Source organism: Schistocerca cancellata, chromosome 6 (genome assembly GCF_023864275.1).
Source record: "Schistocerca cancellata isolate TAMUIC-IGC-003103 chromosome 6, iqSchCanc2.1, whole genome shotgun sequence".
Lineage (NCBI taxonomy): Eukaryota > Metazoa > Arthropoda > Insecta > Orthoptera > Acrididae > Schistocerca > Schistocerca cancellata.
This window is the reverse complement of record NC_064631.1, coordinates 371,564,803-371,585,473: the sequence shown is the minus strand read 5'-3', so window position 1 is coordinate 371,585,473 and position 20,671 is coordinate 371,564,803. Positions and strand designations below refer to the sequence as shown.

Below are 20,671 nucleotides of genomic sequence, written 5' to 3'. Positions count from 1 at the left end.
ACAAAAATATGAAAACAACAGAATTCAATTAAATATTAAGTAATTGGTGGAAAATGCAAACAAAATACCTGCAAAAGCTATAGTCTGGGAATGTTCATTGCTCATCAACAAAGGAAATTTCATTGTCCAATACGGCAGATGAGTCTGTAGGAATAATAATGGAGGCTCAATGTGAAGTTATGGATGTCAATCTTATTGGATGGGTAGGTGACTTCAGCTGATGATACCTATATATACGATATTCCTCTTGAATGCTTGAATCTTATCAGTGACCGTGACCATTCTTATACTTTTCCTTGCAGTAAAATACTCATTTCACTCATTTTAGGGAAAAAGTACCACCACAGCTGTATATTGAGAATGTCTTTATTCTATCATATGACTAGTTTCAGTGACACATTACCACCGCCCTCAGGCCCCATCACGGCCAAAAGATTATTTGATTTCCTGGCACATTTAGTGTGTGATCCTTGTTTCTAGCACAAGTATTTAGTGTGTGATCCTTGTTTCTAGCACAAGTGGTCTAGCTTTGATCAGGAGCCTATACTCGACACCATGTTGTCTCCAGTAGGAGATTTTCTTAAGATACTGCTGTGGTGATACTTTTTCTCATACTTAATGTGAAGGTTGAGGGTGCACACTTTTGAAAAGTCAGGTTCAATACTTATCAAATGGAAATAGATGTCTGGTTCAGCATCTAGATAGCTTCAGTACTTAGTTTTGATGGCAGTACAGATTGAGAATCTGGATTTGTACACGTACGTAGTGACAAATGGTAGTATAACATGTTTTGCTTTTTCAACAAGGGGGTATAATTTTTTGTTTTCCAAATAGATCCAAAACTGTGAGTAACCATCACTATCAAAAGTAGATTTCAAGGTTGAGTCTGTGGCAAATTTGTATCAACAACTCATATCCATTCAGTGACAGAATGTTCTGTGTTTTGGGTAAAGCAAATGAGTTAACCACGCATTCATATTCATGCAGACTCTGATCTGGAACTATTTGGAAATAATGCTCCATTTTTCATGAAACAAATTGTTCCCATGCTCCAATGTCTTGTCTTTTCTTTAAAAAAAAAAAAAAAAAAAAAAAAAAAAAAAAAAAAAAAAAAAAAAAAAAAAGGGGGGGGGGGGAGAAGAAGAAAACACTTGATTCCCCTCCTTGCTTTGCCCAAAAATTGATTTTCCTCTTGAATGCTTGAATCTTTTGTGACCATTGTTATACTTTTCCTTGCAATAAAATATACATTTCACTCATTTTAGAGAAAATATCAGCCAAATAAGCAAGTATACATTACCAATTTTCGTCATTAATAAGGTCTGATAATTTGGTATTACGTTCTAAACATAAAGCCAGGACTTGTAAAGACAATTCATATAATCAAGAGAGTGCATTCCCATGTGAAAGTCACCTCACTTCTCTGTGGAGAAGGGAATGATGAAGGCTCCCATATCTTCACACAGGATTGTGAAAAGTCTTGACTTCAATTGCTATGATTTTATATAATTAATAATTTGGATGGATTTTTCTAAAACTTTCTTTAAGGAAGCAGACATCTGATTCATAGCTAAAGCTAACTAACACATTGTTTTATGAGGATTTCTGCAAAAGATTTCTGCGTATCAATCACCATGAGCCAGTAGACACATGACGCCTGGAGTGTTGCAGAAACAGTCAAGCATGGAGGCCACATCCACTGACACTAACCTATGTGCAGGTCCCAACTTGGGAACTGCAGCTGCTGCTTGGGAACACAACCTGTCTTTGCCACTCAATTACTTATCAAGAAAGAACCTTTTAATTAATTTTCATTAATTGCTTTTGCATGGAGTTTTCATACAGTGTTGAGAAGCAGCTAATTCAGTGCTCTTACTCGTGAAAAAAATCAAACTCTTTAGTCTGGAAGTCTGGGTGAGTACCCTCAAAATGATGGTGCAGTTTAATTGGAACCATCACACTGTTTAGGAGGACTTTCATGTGAATTACACACAGAGCTTTACACTGCTCTCTTGATAAAGCCCATTTCTAAATAGCTTTTGTTGTACTTACAGTTCTTAGTTATTCCACTTCCACAGAGCATTGCACCTAATAGAGTACTTGCACAGAGCTCTCACATAATAAATCTGGTTATGGTGCTTCATGTGATGGTTCTTCATTTGGCTGTCCTCCCTCCACATTAATTTTAACCAGTTGCTTTCCTTGCCATGAGGGTGATGGAGAAACTGCTCACTTCTTCAGTGATCCTTACTTCCACCACCGATCGATGTTGGAAGTAATAAACTGGTCAAAAAGTGAATGATGAAACAGGCAGTGCACTCGTGAAGGAAGTTTGCAACACTGAATGATGTCTCAGATGCCATATGTGCCAGTGTGGGCTCTGATTGGTCGAGTGAGTGTGCACCATTTCAGAATATCATGTGCAAAAGGTTTCTGCATATCAACCACCATGAGCCAGTAGACACATGATGCCTGGAGTGTTGCAGAAACAGTCAAGTATGGAGGACACATCCACTGACACTAAACTATGTGCAGGTCCCAACTTGGGAACTGCAGCTGCTGCTTGGGAACACAACCTGAGATAAACATACACATATTTTTCAAATGAAATAAAGATAGTGTTGATGAATTTGTTTTTTAACATTTTTTAATTACTCATTTTCCTCACACTTTCACAAGTTTTGGTCAAAAGTGGCTCCCTAGAAAGAGCCAGCAGACCCCTGAGGGGTTTGTGGACCGCACATTGGAAAACCCTGGTATAGAGTATGGCCTGCCTGAACCCATCAATTTCAAAGTCACATGACAGGTATAGAATCTTCACCAGCCTCAGCAACAATATCGCAGAACAAGAAACCACAGTTTCAAGCCATGATACTGCCACTGTAGCTTGTAACTGTTTCTCCTTCTTACAAGAGGCATAATGTGATCTTATTACAAGCAACTAACACTCAAATGTGATTTCTATATCAGAAACCACTGTGTAATTTTTCCTTATGTACAGAATACTTATTTTGTGTGGTTGTGCTGAAATGTTAATCTCTTGAATATCCAAGCACAGAGAACACTTCAAGCTAGTTTAATATTTTTTGTGTGCTAAAATAATTTTGTTGTGGTTTTAATGGCAAAATTGTAGTTATGGACACTTTGGAAGTATTGCAGTAGGGGCTGCGGGGGTATTTTGTACACAATATCTTATATAGTAAACTGCTGTTTCTCTGTATTCTACCAAAGAAGCTCATCATTTACCAAATCAGCTAATATCCCATACAAGCTGTTCAGAGCCTGAACAGTGAATTATCTAGTCACGTTCAGTAGACGCAGTATGCCCTATATAATTTTCACCTAGTCGTACATACAGGTATTTAACTCACATCACGGATGCCTGATTGTTTCTATTTTCAAGTCCAGGCCTGGAGACAGATGAACCCCCCCCCCAATCTCCCCCCCTCCCCCTTCTGAATCTGCTAGGCTACTGGTCCCTATCACCTTCCTAAGAGCCAAGCATTTTTCAAAAGATTTAGAAAACCCAAATCCATCTAATTTCTTCTATGATTGGTTCCCAGTGTGAGGTCGCTATATATGAAAGACACTGGTTGTTCCCAAAAATAGGAAGATTGGGAGGAGGAGGGAGAAGGGGGGAACCATGGACAAAATGACATATTTTTTCTTCCACTTACCAGGAACAGGTCAACTCAACTCTGTCAATTGAATTAATTCAGTCAGAAAGTCCTCAGAAAATGACAGTGATTCATTTTGGTTTTGGGACTTACTAGGATTTAGAGGTACAACTATTTTCCAACACCAGTACTAGTACTACATATAAACCACTCATCTTCAATCAACAATGCAACAGCTGATCATCAGTTTTTCTTGGGAAGTAATATTTGACAATTAAGTTCAGTACTTTGCTTCTCATTTTGCTGTTCCTTATTTTCATTCCCCTGTAACCAGATAGTATCTGAGAAATAGTATTAACTTTTCATCATTGAAAGTCTTGATCTGCAACGAAATGTATTTGGATTTGAGAGAGGTCTTGTAATATGCAAGTGTAGGTGGCAAGGCAAGATAAAGAGATGGACAGCAAAGTAACAGAATATGAAAATAGTGTCAAGGAAGGCTTTTTTAAGTGCAAGCAGTGGTTTTTGCATGTTAAATACAGGGTACAACGGAGATGTATTTTTTTATGGGTAAAAAGAGTAGAGGAGGAGGAGGAGGAGGAGGAGGAGGAGACAAAAGGAAGATCACTCAGTGTGGTGATGGATCATGATTCACAGGCCTCTGAACCTAAATAAAATGGGAAACAAAGATAAGTAAGAAGCTGATTGGGTGGCAATTGTGAGCAAGAAATGGGATGCCAACAAGGCAAGAGAGAGTAATGACTGAGACCACGGACACTGCTCGAATGAAGGGTGCGTTAGAGGGACAGTCTCCATCTGCACAATACAGAAGCTGCTGGATAGAGAGGACACATGTGTAATGATTTGTACAATACCCATTTCTAACATTCAGGTTGTAATGAGTGAGATGAACAGCCACTGGGTGATCAAAATCACCTCCGCTATAGCCATTTGGACAATGAATAGTTAGTTGGTTGTCATGTTCACAAAGAAAGACATGGAAGTATGTACTGCCTGGATACTTGCGGAGGAGGATGTTTTTGGAAGTGAAAGAATTGACAAGATTGCTGAAAATCTTATTCATGATGTTTGTAACAGAAAATATTTTTGGAATGGTAAAGGCTTCAAGGAAATGAATAGTTACCATGTAGGAATGGTAGCTGTTGAAATTAAGTTACTCACACATAAGCGTAATGAACACAAGTGCCAAGGTGGCCATCAGATAAGGGAGTACAAACTTCAGAAAACTCTGAATTGTATTTGTGACAAGATCTATCAAATTTATTTTCATTTAAGAGAATGATTTAAATTATATCATAAAATTAAGAATTTCAACCATATAATAAGACCACATAGCAAAGATATCACCAACTAACTTGAAGCAGATCAAAGGCTGGAAATTCTTGAAAATATTAGAAAGTTCACTCTAGTTAGTAAATGCAGCAGAACATATAAAGAGACATCATAGGTTCTCAGGGCCGGTCTCAACATGTGTTTGTAAGTGAAACTTACTGCAGCAAAATAACTGACTGATAGTATGAATTTTATCTAGATATTAAAACAGTCTATGACTCATGTTCCAAGCAGTTTCTGAGAAAGAACAACAAAAGGAACATTGGTGATGGGACATAATGTTTGAACAATCATTATGTCTGCATTATTGGTTCTAAATAATTTTGTGCCATTGTTACCACAAGCCATACATGTCTTCTAGCTAAAAGATATCCATGAGAAATTCCACTGGAGAGCTATATTGCTTTGGAGCTTTGTAATGCTCTATTGTCACTATTAATTTTTACTACACTCCATTTAATGCTTCTAACAACAGTTTAGACAAAGTCATTGCTATGTGAAAATTTATGCCTTGTTGTTATTTGCTTGAAAGACAATCACTTCTCAAACTGTGTAAATACCCATTTCTAACATTCAAGTTGTAATGAGCAGGATGAAAAGCCATTGGGTGATCAAAATCACCTTCGCTATAGCCATTTGCCACTTGCAATTTCCTTCTTGTGCTGTGGTGTAAAACATGAACTTTAAATATTTGATGACTTAAAACTCATGTAAAGAATGCAAATCCCTTAATTATTGGTTAATGAGGGTAGTGTTCAGTTACAGGTGAATACTAAATGCCAAAAAATTTGAATAAATCAGCTAAAATTCAATGCCAAAACTGTTTTGGAGATACTGATTGGATGAGTGTCTCCGTGAATTCTATATTTCCATCTTACCCTGTAGGCACTTCAAGATCAGTTCTTTAATATCAGTCTAAATTTTGAGTCTACATACTGACAATCTAATCATCCATCTAAATTTTGGAATTCCTTGGCGTCCTTCATGGATTCTTGTTATAATATTCTTTTCCAGTGACCCAACCAAAATATGAATCACTGATTTCATGAAAAAACAGCTAGTATTAAAATTGTGCTAGCTACTTTCCATAATCTTACAAATTCCTGCCTAACTTCTTTTTTTCTGGTCAACCTTCAGTTTAGTAATTTTGAAAGCACCCTGTAAGCTTTCTACTGGTAAATTGTTACAACAATTTAATTTCTGGCATCTACTCATTTAATTATTAGAGGAGCCAACATCCATTGGTTGTATTTATTTTTTAATAGCCATCATCATGTGTCCTAACCAGTATGACTACAGTTAAAGTCATTATTATTGGTATGAACTATTGGAATACAAAGTCCCATTCAGGATATGAACGCAGGGGAGCAAATCAGGAACCCTGCACCACTGCTGAAGGCAGGGTCCTAGTGGAGGAGGTTTGCTGTTGCTTTCCTCCAATGACACAAAATGTATATCTGTGTCGCATGCATGACTGTGCTGAGGGTTATGGAAAACACAGTGTTGGGTTTGTGTTGTTAGGGATGAAGGGAAGGAATAGGGTGAAACACGGTGACAGCACATTGCCTACTCCTCGTCAATAGCACCAAAGGTACCGCCAACTTCAACGTCTCTTCCATTTCATGAGACACTGTGGACAGGTTTGGAAATGAATCTAGGACATTGGCACAAGGACCAGTGATCAGGAACTTCACATCACCACCTCTCCTCCACTTTCCAGCTGAATATTGGAAGTGACAATTTCATCCACAAACAGGATTCGAACCGGCTTGAGTCAAGCACCACTGCATTACATTATGTCAGCAACCTCGGCTATGGAGGTGGGAAAATATTGAATAATTACAGTTCCAGTAATGTTCCTTAACACTTCTGGAATTTATTCTGAAACTAGCTGTTAGCTGCAGCTGTGCTTGCATATCAGTAGTTTTGTTACAGTGAGTGATGGTGAATAAGTACGCTATCATACGTGCAATAACATTAGCTGCCCTCATGTGTCTGCCTATTCAGGTGAGTATAGCCCATAAAGAGCACCCTGCTCTCCCCTCTCCAAAGCTGTCCTAATGCACATTGTGTTGGCATGAGCAGCATTGCTGCCAGGCAGTGTGTACAGAGGGGCATGAACAGGAGTGTGCATGTATGCATTATGCTATTGACATATCTATACATTATATGATGTGCATATTATGCAACAATACTTCTACACTATATGAAGTATGGATTAAAACACTGAAGACTGTACAAGCATTTGATTCATAAGTCTGAATTGTATCAAGTAGCACATATCAGTAAAAGCATTTTCACAAATATGGTAAAGATCAAAAGTCAAAGACTAGAGCTTTTTCAAAGAGTAAACATTTTTCCCTAATGTATGTAATATTCTTCAAATCAATTAGTATCTTGTACTATACACTTTCTAAAGTAGCTGATGTTCTTTTTCAGAATTCAAGCTATCTCCACATAAAATTTCAGTGAAATAGGTTCATGGGTTGGTCATGAAAATGTAACAGACATAGTTACTTTCATATTTATAATATTAATATGGATAAAACTTTCAATTACAATATCCTTTTTCCTCTGTAATCCAGTTTTGATGAAATGAAATCTATCAGCGTGTGATGAAGCAAGCTGGGATATGTTTACTTCCCCTCATGTTTTGCAATCTGCCCACTTACATTCGTTTTTTTTTTTTTTTTTTTTTTTTTTTTTTTTTTTTTTTTTTTTTTTTTTTTTTTTTTTTTAACTAATACCATTAACATACGTGAATCTAATCTCAATTTTCATTAAAGAGAAAGGTTGACCCTCAGTTTTAAAGAATATATCATATCTAGTTTTATGTATGTAAATGATTTTCTAATTTATTTTGACTATTCCTAGTTAGTATCGTTTGTTATAGGGTGAAATCAGTAATTGTTTAGTAACTTAAATTCTACTGTTGATGTATAAACAAATGTAAATTCTGTAATAATTGAAAACATTTGGAAGAAGAAATACTAGTAATCTTAAAGCATCTATTTGGCTCTCTTCGAAAACATGTAAGCAAAGACAGCCCTTAATTAATTCCAAAGTAATTAACAGTTTTGTCAAAAGTATTGTTTGCGTAATGAGATTTGTTAATTTAATGGTTTAAAGAAATAATTCGGCTTAACCCTTGCTGTAGAAGAAACTGTTAAAAAGAACCAATTTTTCAATGTATCCAGTTAATTTAATGAGTTAAGTTTTAAATGTAATTTCTGTAAATTTAACTTTGAACAATTTGTACAAGGTGGAATCCAAAATTTTTGGGACTGGTGCTGCCATCTGGAAAGTAGGAGTAGTAGATCTCTGCACCACTACGTGGTAAGAGCTGCATATCTGATGAGTAAGTGTGTGGAGTGGCATTCAGTTGGGACGAGGTGTTGTGTGTCCACAGTGATTTCCATAATACTCTGTGTTTGGTGTGTGGCGATTTTACGATAGATCAGCAAACACAACAGCATGTGTGTATCAAATTCAGTGTGAATCTTCGGAAAATTGCTGCAGATACCCTTGCAATGATTCAACAAGTGTTTGGTGGACAAAGCATGAGCTGTATGCATGTGTTTGAGTGCCAGCTTAGTTCCGGACCAGCCGTACAGGTGTTGAAGATGATGCTCACACTGGAAGGCCCGTTGGCCACACAACACAAGACATTTTCTTCGATACCAAGGGAATTGTGCATGAAGCATTTGTCCCACCCAACCAAACAGTGAATTCCGTGTACTACTGTGATGTTTTGCAATGGCTCCATGAAAATGTGTGGTGATGACGGCCCGAACTTAGGCGTCAAGGGAACTGGCTGCTGCATCACAACAAAACGCCCTGTCACACGTCCTTGCTCACCAGGACCTTTTTGGCAAAAACCAACATGGCGGTTGTACCCCACCCACCATACTCACCAGATTTGGAACCTTGTGACTTCACGCTATTCCAAAAACTGAAACTCAAGTTGAAAGGCCGTCGGTTCAACACTCTAGAGAGGATTCAAGAAGCACTGCTGGTGGTGATAAAAACCCTCAAAGAACAGGACTTCCAGAAAACGTATGACCAGTGGCAGAAGCACTGGGACTGGTGTGTATGTGCAGATGGGAACTACTTCGAGGGTGATAGTGACCAATAATCCAAAGGTAAGGTTTTCAAGAGATGGCAGCACCAGTCCCGAAAATTTTGAATAACGCCTCATAGTTTCAGTATCTATTATTGTGAAGAAATATAAGGGACTGGTTTTTTGTACCGAGTCAGTCAGTCCACAGCCAAGTTTCAGATGAGGAACCTGTGTTGGCTATGACAACAATGCATCAAGTTAACAGTGTAATAAGTGTTACACTGTTAGGCAGTGTGTTAAAACAGTCACAGCATCTGCTCCATATGTACCTTTCTGTTCTTCAAGAACTTCGAACATTGTGGTTAGGTTTTTACTGCTCGTAGATGTTCAACAGGAAACTATTGTAGCAGTATGTGGATGTTCACCTGCAACCTATTAATGAGGCTTATCGAAAGTTAAACAATAGTGCAGTGGCCATATATAACTGCGTATTATTGGGAGGTTTAAACAGTGAAAGTAAATTACAGTGAAATGCAACTGTGCACCTGTTGGCTACATAATTTACAGTAGTCGGTGTCCAAATTACAAACCCCATTTTTCAGCCAGTGTAGCAACACATTACATCGACACAGAGGACAATCAATGAAGAAACAAAGTAGGCAAACCATATATATGGTGCCCCAGGTGAGGAATATTGCATGTGGGCACAATAAACTAGAATTCACAAACTGTGACAGTGAAGTGCGAATTCGAGCAGTTAACTGGGATTTAAATGGAAGAGATCCTACAGTCAATCAGTGCTGGGGTTTCTAGCCCACAGTAGGCTAGCAGCCAATCAGTGAGCAGGTTCTAAGGAAGCAGCCATTGAGTACAGGAGCAGCAAGCAGGTGGACAGCTGACAGAGATAAACAAGACACCTCATCGAGAAAATTACAACCTGCTGCAACCGTGCACATCTGAGATGACAATGACAGCAGAGCAGCAGCAGACGAGTGATTAAAAACAAGGTAATTCACTGCAAAAGCTGTTTTGTATTAAGTGATACATAAATGAGTGACCTCAACGAACAAAACAGTGTGACTGAGAATAAAGCTGTAGAGATTAAGTTGTTGAGTGAACAGATCGCGACAAGTGTAGTGATGCATAGTGAATGAGTGAATAAAAGTTACTGTTCTGTTGTAAAAAAGGAATCCTGTGAAAACTGTAAAAGTGAATTCGAAAAACTAAATGAACGCATTTCAAGTTTACAAAAAATTGTAGATGTTCTAAGACGTGAGATTTCACATATAACTAATGAAAACTGTGAGCTGAAGAAGTTGCACCATATTCTAAATGATAAAACAATTAAGCCACAAAACGGGAACCTGGTGGGTTATGAGAAGCGGAAAGGAAATGATAGACAGGCATCAAAGGCAACAAATGAAATTATAATTGCAGATAAAAGCAGGTATAGTGTTCTGTCGAATAGTAGTGATGCCTGCAATAAGGATAAGCAAAACGCTAAAGAAGTAATGCAAGACAGTGAAACAACGTCTGAGTGGATAAAAGTGTCGCTCAAACCCCTACCTTCTACCTTCTTCCCAAAATTCACAAACTCAATCATCCCGGCCGTCCCATTGTAGCTGGTTACCAAGCCCCCACAGAACGCATCTCTGCCTACATAGATCAACACCTTCAACCCATTACATGCAGTCTCCCATCCTTCATCAAAGACACCAACCACTTTCTCGAACGCCTGGAATCCCTACCCAGTCTGTTACCCCCGGAAACCATCCTTGTAACCATTGATGCCACTTCCTTATACACAAATATTCCGCATGTCCAGGGCCTCGCTGCGATGGTGCACTTCCTTTCATGCCGATCACCTGCTGCCCTACCTAAAACCTCTTTCCTCATTACCTTAGCCAGCTTCATCCTGACCCACAACTTCTTCACTTTTGAAGGCCAGACATACCAACAATTAAAGGGAACAGCCATGGGTACCAGGATGGCCCCCTCATACGCCAACCTATTCATGGGTCGCTTAGAGGAAGCCTTCTTGGTTACCCAGGCCTGCCAACCCAAAGTTTGGTACAGATTTATTGATGACATTTTCATGATCTGGACTCACAGTGAAGAAGAACTCCAGAATTTCCTCTCCAACCTCAACTCCTTTGGTTCCATCAGATTCACCTGGTCCTACTCTAAATCCCATGCCACTTTCCTTGACGTTGACCTCCACCTGTCCAATGGCCAGCTTCACACGTCCGTCCACATCAAACCCACCAACAAGCAACAGTACCTCCATTATGACAGCTGCCACCCATTCCACATCAAACGGTCCCTTCCCTACAGCCTAGGTCTTCGTGGCAAACGAATCTGCTCCAGTCCGGAATCCTTGAACTATTACACCAACAACCTGAAAACAGCTTTTGCATCCCGTAACTACCCTCCCGACCTGGTACAGAAGCAAATAACCAGAGCCACTTCCTCATCTCCTCAAACCCGGAACCTTCCACAGAAGAACCCCAAAAGTGCCCCACTTGTGACAGGATACTTTCCGGGACTGGATCAGATTCTGAATGTGGCTCTCCAGCAGGGATACGACTTTCTCAAATCCTGCCCTGAAATGAGATCCATCCTTCATGAAATCCTCCCCACTCCACCAAGAGTGTCTTTCCGCCGTCCACCTAACCTCCGTAACCTTTTAGTTCTACCGTATGAAATCCCCAAACCACCTTCCCTACCCTCTGGCTCCTTCCCCTGTAACCGCCCCCGGTGTAAAACCTGTCCCATGCACCCTCCCACCACCACCTATTCCAGTCCTGTAACCCGGAAGGTGTACACGATCAAAGGCAGAGCCACGTGTGAAAGCACCCACGTGATTTACCAACTGAACTGCCTACACTGTGAAGCGTTCTATGTGGGAATGACCAGCAACAAACTGTCCATTCGCATGAATGGACACAGGCAGACAGTGTTTGTTGGTAATGAGGATCAGCCTGTGGCTAAACATGCCTTGGTGCACGGCCAGCACATCTTGGCACAGTGTTACACCGTCCGGGTTATCTGGATACTTCCCACTAACACCAACCTGTCAGAACTCCTGAGATGGGAACTTGCCCTTCAGCATATCCTCTCTTCTCGCTATCCGCCAGGCCTCAATCTCCGCTAATTTCTAATTTCAATTTGCCGCCGCTCATACCTCACCTGTCTTTAAACATCATCTTTGCCTCTGTACTTCCGCCCCGACTGACATCTCTGCCCAAACTCTTTGCCTTTACAAATGTCTGCTTGTGTCTGTGTATATGCGGATGGATATGTGTGTGTGTGAGAGTGTATACCTGTCCTTTTTTCCCCCTAAGGTAAGTCTTTCCGCTCCCGGGATTGGAATGACTCCTTACCCTCTCCCTTAAAACCCAAATCCTTTTGTCTTTTCCTCTCCTTCCCTCTTTCCTGACGAGGCAATCGTTGGTTGCGAAAGCTAGAATTTTGTGTGTATGTTTGTGTGTCTATCGACCTGCCAGCGCTTTTGTTTGGTAAGTCTCATTATCTTTCTTTTTAGATATACTTTTCCCCACGTGGAATGTTTCCCTCTATTATATTCATATCATTAATTTGAACCCAACAATCACGTTTGTTATTGTTATTGTTATTGTCACTGTTACATTTCGTAGTCTTTTCTGTTGTCTTATTTCCTCCTTCTGTTTTTGCCAGCAGTTTCACTTTCTATTCACCTCTTCCTTTTTTACCGTAATCCAGTATACAATTTTATCCCGCCGATATATACTCAGTAATACGTAATAATACGTAACCCACTTCCAAACCATAACCAAAAAATTTTTTTCCGCTTTCAACACTACCGCTGCGATAAAATCCACCGTTTCCAGTTCACAAACAGTTCCTTTCAGCTATTAAACAACCTTTTTGGCTAGTTTTAATAACTTTTGCTTTATTTCCATTTCCGTTTTTCTCACATCACCGATCATTTTTAGCCGCTTCCCACAGGTTTTAACGTCATTATTTCTTCATCAGACAACTGTTAGCTTCATTTCCATAATCTGCCACCACCAAACACTCCTTTTAATACATCCTCACGTAGTTTTTTCGAAAATTTCCCGTATTTCTCCACCCTTTAACGTGTTTTGGCGGCAACACAACCACCTAACCTTTATGCACATCATTATCTACCTACACAAGTTCACCACAGGATCAACATAGCCCAGCTCTAACCAACCCTTTTTTGTCTTTTTTCGCACCAGATCTCCATTTGCTTTCTAGTTTTACCTCTATATTTTTATATTTATTTTCATTTTCATTTCAGCCTCGTGTTCCACTTTTCACCTTCTAGTACCATGTCACCCTCACAACACCTCCACAACGACCCCATTAAGTTTTATCTATATTCCCTCCGCAAACATGCCTTCGCCCTAGCCAGATTATACTCCCATATTTTATTTTCTCAGGCTTGTCTGACATTTGGCATCACCCCCAAAGGCCTCACACTTAAAGTTCCCATCTCTGGCTGCAACCCTTCTTTCCATCAGTCCCTATACCAGTTCCAAACCGAACAATCCATTGCCCTCACCCACCTAATCCTTCACCTACACATCCACTCAGGCAATCAACACACCCATCAACTCCTATCCATAATAAAAGTCCTCAATCTTTCCTCTCCCACATCCACACTGGTTGTTCAGAGCATCCTCCTACAGGCCAACCGCAAATTAGAACAGCATGCCACCTTCCACCTTAAAAAACTATCCAATCTCCTGGTTTCCCACCTCCAGAAAGGCAACTCACTCATCCTTCACAACCTTTCCAGCAAACCTCAACCTCCTCTCATTGCACACAAACCCAGTCTCTCCCATCTACTCAATCTCCCACTTCCAGCTCCACTCCCTCCAAAACCTCAAAATTCCAGTCAACACAATCTGGAACCACAACACCCCAATTCAGTAGTCAACCTTTCCTCCAAACCTCTCTCCCAATCCAAAACCTCTGTCCTATCCAAAAGCCTCACCTTCAGCCCCACTCCCAGATTTAACCAAACAGCCCTCGTCAAAGATTTACTGTCCTACACCCATAGTCTCTGCTGGAAATATCACTTTGCCATGAAGAAAAATGATCCTAATCCTACTCCTAATGATCCAACTCCCCAAGACACTATCCAAATTGAACCATGCCTGGAACAGTTCCGTCCTCCGTCACAGCGGGACTCACCTCCTCTTCCTCAAAATCACCCTCTCCTAACCTTCGAGGAATTTCTGACTTCCAGCCTTGCCTCTCAATCCTTCTTAAAAAACCTTAATCCTACTCCCAACATCACCACTGCTGAAGCCCAGGCTATCCGTGATCTGAAGGCTGACCAATCCATCGTCATTCTTCCGGCGGACAAGGGTTCCACGACTGTGGTACTTGATCGTCAGGAGTATGTGGCTGAGGGACTGTGTCAGCTTTCAGACAACACTACTTACAAAGTTTGCCAAGGTAATCCTATTCCTGAGGTCCAGGCGGAGCTTCAAGGAATCCTCAGAACCTTAGGCCCCCTACAAAACCTTTCACCTGACTCCATCAACCTCCTGACCCCGCCAACACCCCGCACCCCTACCTTCTACCTTCTTCCCAAAATTCACAAACCCAATCATCCCGGCCGTCCCATTGTAACTGGTTACCAAGCCTCCACAGAACGCATCTCTGCCTACATAAATCAACACCTTCAACCCATTACATGCAGTCTCCCATCCTTCATCAAAGACACCAACCACTTTCTCGAATGCCTGGAATCCCTACCCAGTCTGTTACCCCCGGAAACCATCCTTGTAACCATTGATGCCACTTCCTTATACACAAATATTCCGCATGTCCAGGGCCTCGCTGCGATGGAGCACTTCCTTTCACGCCGACCACCTGCTGCCCTACCTAAAACCTCTTCCCTCATTACCTTAGCCGGCTTCATCCTGACCCACAACTTCTTCACTTTTGAAGGCCAGACATACCAACAATTAAAGGGAACAGCCATGGGTACCAGGATGGCCCCCTCATACGCCAACCTATTCATGGGTCGCTTAGAGGAAGCCTTCTTGGTTACCCAGGCCTGCCAACCCAAAGTTTGGTACAGATTTATTGATGACAGTTTCATGATCTGAACTCACAGTGAAGAAGAACTCCAGAATTTCCTCTCCAACCTCAACTCCTTTGGTTCCATCAGATTCACCTGGTCCTACTCTAAATCCCATGCCACTTTCCTTGATGTTGACCTCCACCTGTCCAATGGCCAGCTTCACACGTCCGTCCACATCAAACCCACCAACAAGCAACAGTACCTCCATTATGACAGCTGCCACCCATTCCACATCAAACGGACCCTTCCCTACAGCCTAGGTCTTCGTGGCAAACGAATCTGCTCCAGTCCGGAATCCTTGAACTATTACACCAACAACCTGAAAACAGCTTTTGCATCCCGTAACTACCCTCCCGACCTGGTACAGAAGCAAATAACCAGAGCCACTTCCTCATCTCCTCAAACCCGGAACCTTCCACAGAAGAACCCCAAAAGTGCCCCACTTGTGACAGGATATTTTCTGGGACTGGATCAGATTCTGAATGTGGCACTCCAGCAGGGATACGACTTCCTCAAATCCTGCCCTGAAATGAGATCCATCCTTCATGAAATCCTCCCCACTCCACCAAGAGTGTCTTTCCGCCGTCCACCTAACCTCCGTAACCTCTTAGTTCATCCCTATGAAATCCCCAAACCACCTTCCCTACCCTCTGGCTCCTACCCCTGTAACCGCCCCCGGTGTAAAACCTGTCCCATGCACCCTCCCACCACCACCTATTCCAGTCCTGTAACCCGGAAGGTGTACACGATCAAATGCAGAGCCACGTGTGAAAGCACCCACGTGATTTACCAACTGACCTGCCTACACTGTGAAGCGTTCTATGTGGGAATGACCAGCAACAAACTGTCCATTCGCATGAATGGACAAAGGCAGACAGTGTTTGTTGGTAATGAGGATCACCCTGTGGCTAAACATGCCTTGGTGCACGGCCAGCACATCTTGGCACAGTGTTACACAGTCCGGGTTATCTGGATACTTCCCACTAACACCAACCTGTCAGAACTCCGGAGATGGGAACTTGCCCTTCAGCATATCCTCTCTTCTCGCTATCCGCCAGGCCTCAATCTCCGCTAATTTCTAAATTCAATTTGTCGCCGCTCTTACCTCACCTGTCTTTAAACATCATCTTTGCCTCTGTACTTCCGCCCCGACTGACATCTCTGCCCAAACTCTTTGCCTTTACAAATGTCTGCTTGTGTCTGTGTATATGTGGATGGATATGTGTGTGTGTGAGAGTGTATACCTGTCCTTTTTTCCCCCTAAGGTAAGTCTTTCCGCTCCCGGGATTGGAATGACTCCTTACCGTCTCCCTTAAAACCCAAATCCTTTTGTCTTTCCCTCTCCTTCCCTCTTTTGTGACGAGGCAACCGTTGGTTGCGAAAGCTAGAATTTTGTGTGTATGTTTGTGTTTGTTTGTGTGTCTATCGACCTGCCAGCACTTTTGTTTGGTAAGTCTATATATATATATATATATATATATATATATATATAGCGCTGGCAGGTCGATAGACACACAAACAAACACAAACATACACACAAAATTCTAGCTTTCGCAACCAACGGTTGCCTCGTCAGGAAAGAGGGAAGGAGAAGGAAAGACAAAAGGATATGGGTTTTAAGGGAGAGGGTAAGGAGTCATTCCAATCCCGGGAGCGGAAAGACTTACCTTAGGGGGAAAAAAGGACAGGTATACACTCGCACACACACACATATCCATCTGCATATACACAGACACAAGCAGACATTTGTAAAGGCAAAGAGTTTGGGCAGAGATGTCAGTCGGGACGGAAGTACAGAGGCAAAGATGATGTTGAAAGACAGGTGAGGTATGGGCGGCGGCAGATTGAAATTAGAAATTAGCGGAGATTGAGGCCTGGCGGATAGCGAGAAGAGAGGATATGCTGAAGGGCAAGTTCCCATCTCCGGAGTTCAGACAGGTTGGTGTTAGTGGGAAGTATCCAGATAACCCGGACGGTGTGACACTGTGCCAAGATGTGCTGGCCGTGCACCAAGGCATGTTTAGCCACAGGGTGATCCTCATTACCAACAAACACTGTCTGCCTGTGTCCATTCATGCGAATGGACAGTTTGTTGCTGGTCATTCCCACATAGAACGCTTCACAGTGTAGGCAGGTCAGTTGGTAAATCACGTGGGTGCTTTCACACGTGGCTCTGCCTTTGATCGTGTACACCTTCCGGGTTACAGGACTGGAATAGGTGGTGGTGGGAGGGTGCATGGGACAGGTTTTACACCGGGGGCGGTTACAGGGGTAGGAGCCAGAGGGTAGGGAAGGTGATTTGGTGATTTCATGGGGATGAACTAAGAGGTTACGAAGGTTAGGTGGACGGCGGAAAGACACTCTTGGTGGAGTGGGGAGGATTTCATGAAGGATGGATCTCATTTCAGGGCAGGATTTGAGGAAGTCGTATCCCTGCTGAAGAGTCACATTCAGAATCTGATCCAGTCCCGGAAAGTATCCTGTCACAAGTGGGGCACTTTTGGGGTTCTTCTGTGGAAGGTTCCGGGTTTGAGGAGATGAGGAAGTGGCTCTGGTTATTTGCTTCTGTACCAGGTCGGGAGGGTAGTTACGGGATGCAAAAGCTGTTTTCAGGTTGTTGGTGTAATGATTCAAGGATTCCGGACTGGAGCAGATTCGTTTGCCACGAAGACCTAGGCTGTAGGGAAGGGACCGTTTGATGTGGAATGGGTGGCAGCTGTCATAATGGAGGTACTGTTGCTTGTTGGTGGGTTTGATGTGGATGGACGTGTGAAGCTGGCCATTGGACAGGTGGAGGTCAACGTCAAGGAAAGTGGCATGGGATTTAGAGTAGGACCAGGTGAATCTGATGGAACCAAAGGAGTTGAGGTTGGAGAGGAAATTCTGGAGTTCTTCTTCACTGTGAGTCCAGATCATGAAAATGTCATCAATAAATCTGTACCAAACTTTGGGTTGGCAGGCCTGGGTAACCAAGAAGGCTTCCTCTAAGCGACCCATGAATAGGTTGGCGTACGAGGGGGCCATCCTGGTACCCATGGCTGTTCCCTTTAATTGTTGGTATGTCTGGCCTTCAAAAGTGAAGAAGTTGTGGGTCAGGATGAAGCTGGCTAAGGTAATGAGGAAAGAGGTTTTAGGTAGGGCGGCAGGTGATCGGCGTGAAAGGAAGTGCTCCATCGCAGCGAGGCCCTGGACATGCGGAATATTTGTGTATAAGGAAGTGGCATCAATGGTTACAAGGATGGTTTCCGGGGGTAATAGACTGGGTAGGGATTCCAGGCGTTCGAGAAAGTGGTTGGTGTCTTTGATGAAGGATGGGAGACAGCATGTAATGGAAGGTGTTGATCTACGTAGGCAGAGATGCGTTCTGTGGGGGCTTGGTAACCAGTTACAATGGGACGGCCGGGATGATTGGGTTTTTTGAATTTTGGGAAGAAGGTAGAAGGTAGGGGTGCGGGGTGTTGGCGGGGTCAGGAGGTTGATGGAGTCAGGTGAAAGGTTTTGTAGGGGCCTAAGGTTCTGAGGATTCCTTGAAGCTCCGCCTGGACATCAGGAATGGGATTACCATGGCAAACTTTGTAAGTAGTGTTGTCTGAAAGCTGACACAGTCCCTCAGCCACGTACTCCCGACGATCAAGTACCACAGTCGTGGAACCCTTGTCCGCCGGAAGAATGACGATGGATTGGTCAGCCTTCAGATCACAGATAGCCTGGTCTTCAGCAGTGGTGATGTTGGGAGTAGGATTAAGGTTTTTTAAGAAGGATTGAGAGGCAAGGCTGGAAGTCAGAAATTCCTCGAAGGTTAGGAGAGGGTGATTTTGAGGAAGAGGAGGTGGGTCCCGCTGTGACGGAGGACGGAACTGTTTCAGGCATGGTTCAATTTGGATAGTATCTTGGGGAGTTGGATCATTAGGAGTAGGATTAGGATCATTTTTCTTCATGGCAAAGTGATATTTCCAACAGAGAGTACGCGTGTAGGACAGTAAATCTTTGACAAGGGCTGTTTGGTTAAATCTGGGAGTGGGGCTGAAGGTGAGACCTTTGGATAGGACAGAGGTTTCGGATTGGGAGAGAGGTTTGGAGGAGAGGTTAACTACTAAATTGGGGTGTTGTGGTTCCAGATTGTGTTGATTGGAATTTTGAGGTTTTGGAGGGAGTGGAGCTGGAAGTGGGAGATTGAGTAGATGGGAAAGACTAGGTTTGTGTGCAATGAGAGGAGGTTGAGGTTTGCTGGAATGGTTGTGAAGGGTGAGTGAGTTGCCTTTCCGGAGGTGGGAAACCAGGAGATTGGATAGTTTTTTAAGGTGGAGGGTGGCATGCTGTTCTAATTTGCGGTTGGCCTGTAGTAGGATGGTCTGAACAACCGGTGTGGATGTGGGAGAGGAAAGATTGAGGACTTTTATTAGGGACAGGAGTTGATGGGTGTGTTGCTTGGCTGAGTGGATGTGTAGGTGAAGGATTAGGTAGGTGAGGGCAATGGATTGTTCGGTTTGGAACTGGTATAGGGACTGATGGAAAGAAGGGTTGCAGCCAGAGATGGGAACTTTAAGTGTGAGGCCTTTGGGGGTGATGCCAAATGTCAGACAAGCCTGAGAAAATAAAATATGGGAGTGTAATCTGGCTAGGGCGAAGGCATGTTTGCGGAGGGAATGTAAATAAAACTTAATGGGGTCGTTGTGGAGGTGTTGTAAGGGTGACATGGTACTAGAAGGTGGAAAGTGGAACACGAGGCAGAAATGAAAATGAAAATAAATATAAAAATATCTGGGGAGAGATAAAGGTAAAACTAGAAATCAAATGGAGATCTGCTGTGAAAAAAGGCGAAAAAGGGTTGGTTAGAACTGGGCTATGTTGATCCTATGGTGAACTTGTGTAGGTAGATAATGATGTGCATAAAGGTTAGGTGGTTGTGTTGCCGCCAAAACATGTTAAAGGGTGGAGAAATACAGGAAAATTTCGAAAAAACTACGTGAGGATGTATTAAAAGGGTGGTTTGGTGGTGGCAGATTATGGAAATGAAGCTAAAAACTGTCTGATGAAGAAATAATGACGTTAAAACCTGTGGGAAGCGGCTAAAAAAGATCGATGATGTGAGAAAAACGGAAATGGAAATAAAGCAAAAGATATTAAAACTGGCCGAAAAGGTTTTTTAATAGCTGAAAGGAACTGTTTGTGAACTGGAAACGGCGGATTTTATAGCAGCGGTAGTGTTGAAAGCAGAAACAAATTTTTGGTTATGGTTTGGAAGTGGGTTACGTATTATTACGTATTATTGAGTATATATCGGCGGGATAAAATTGTATACTGGATTACGGTAAAAAAGGAGAAGGTGAATAGAAAGTAAAACTGATGGCAAAAACAGAAGGAGGAAATAAGAAGACAGAAAAGACTACGAAATGTAACAGTAACAATAACAATAACAAACGTGATTGTTGGGTTCAAATTAATGATATGAATATAATAGAGGGAAACATTCCACGTGGGAAAAATATATTTAAAAAGAAAGATGATGAGACTTACCAAACAAAAGCGCTGGCAGGT

The 20,671-nt window shown here is 42.2% G+C and overlaps 1 protein-coding gene across 1 annotated transcript in view; it reads right to left on the bottom strand.

Annotated features, from left to right (window-relative positions):
* The window catches only part of LOC126088335 (dynein axonemal heavy chain 10), a 1,153,099-nt gene that overhangs the window by 773,828 nt on the left and 358,600 nt on the right, over window positions 1-20,671 (bottom strand). The gene's annotated exons all lie outside the window — the stretch shown is intronic.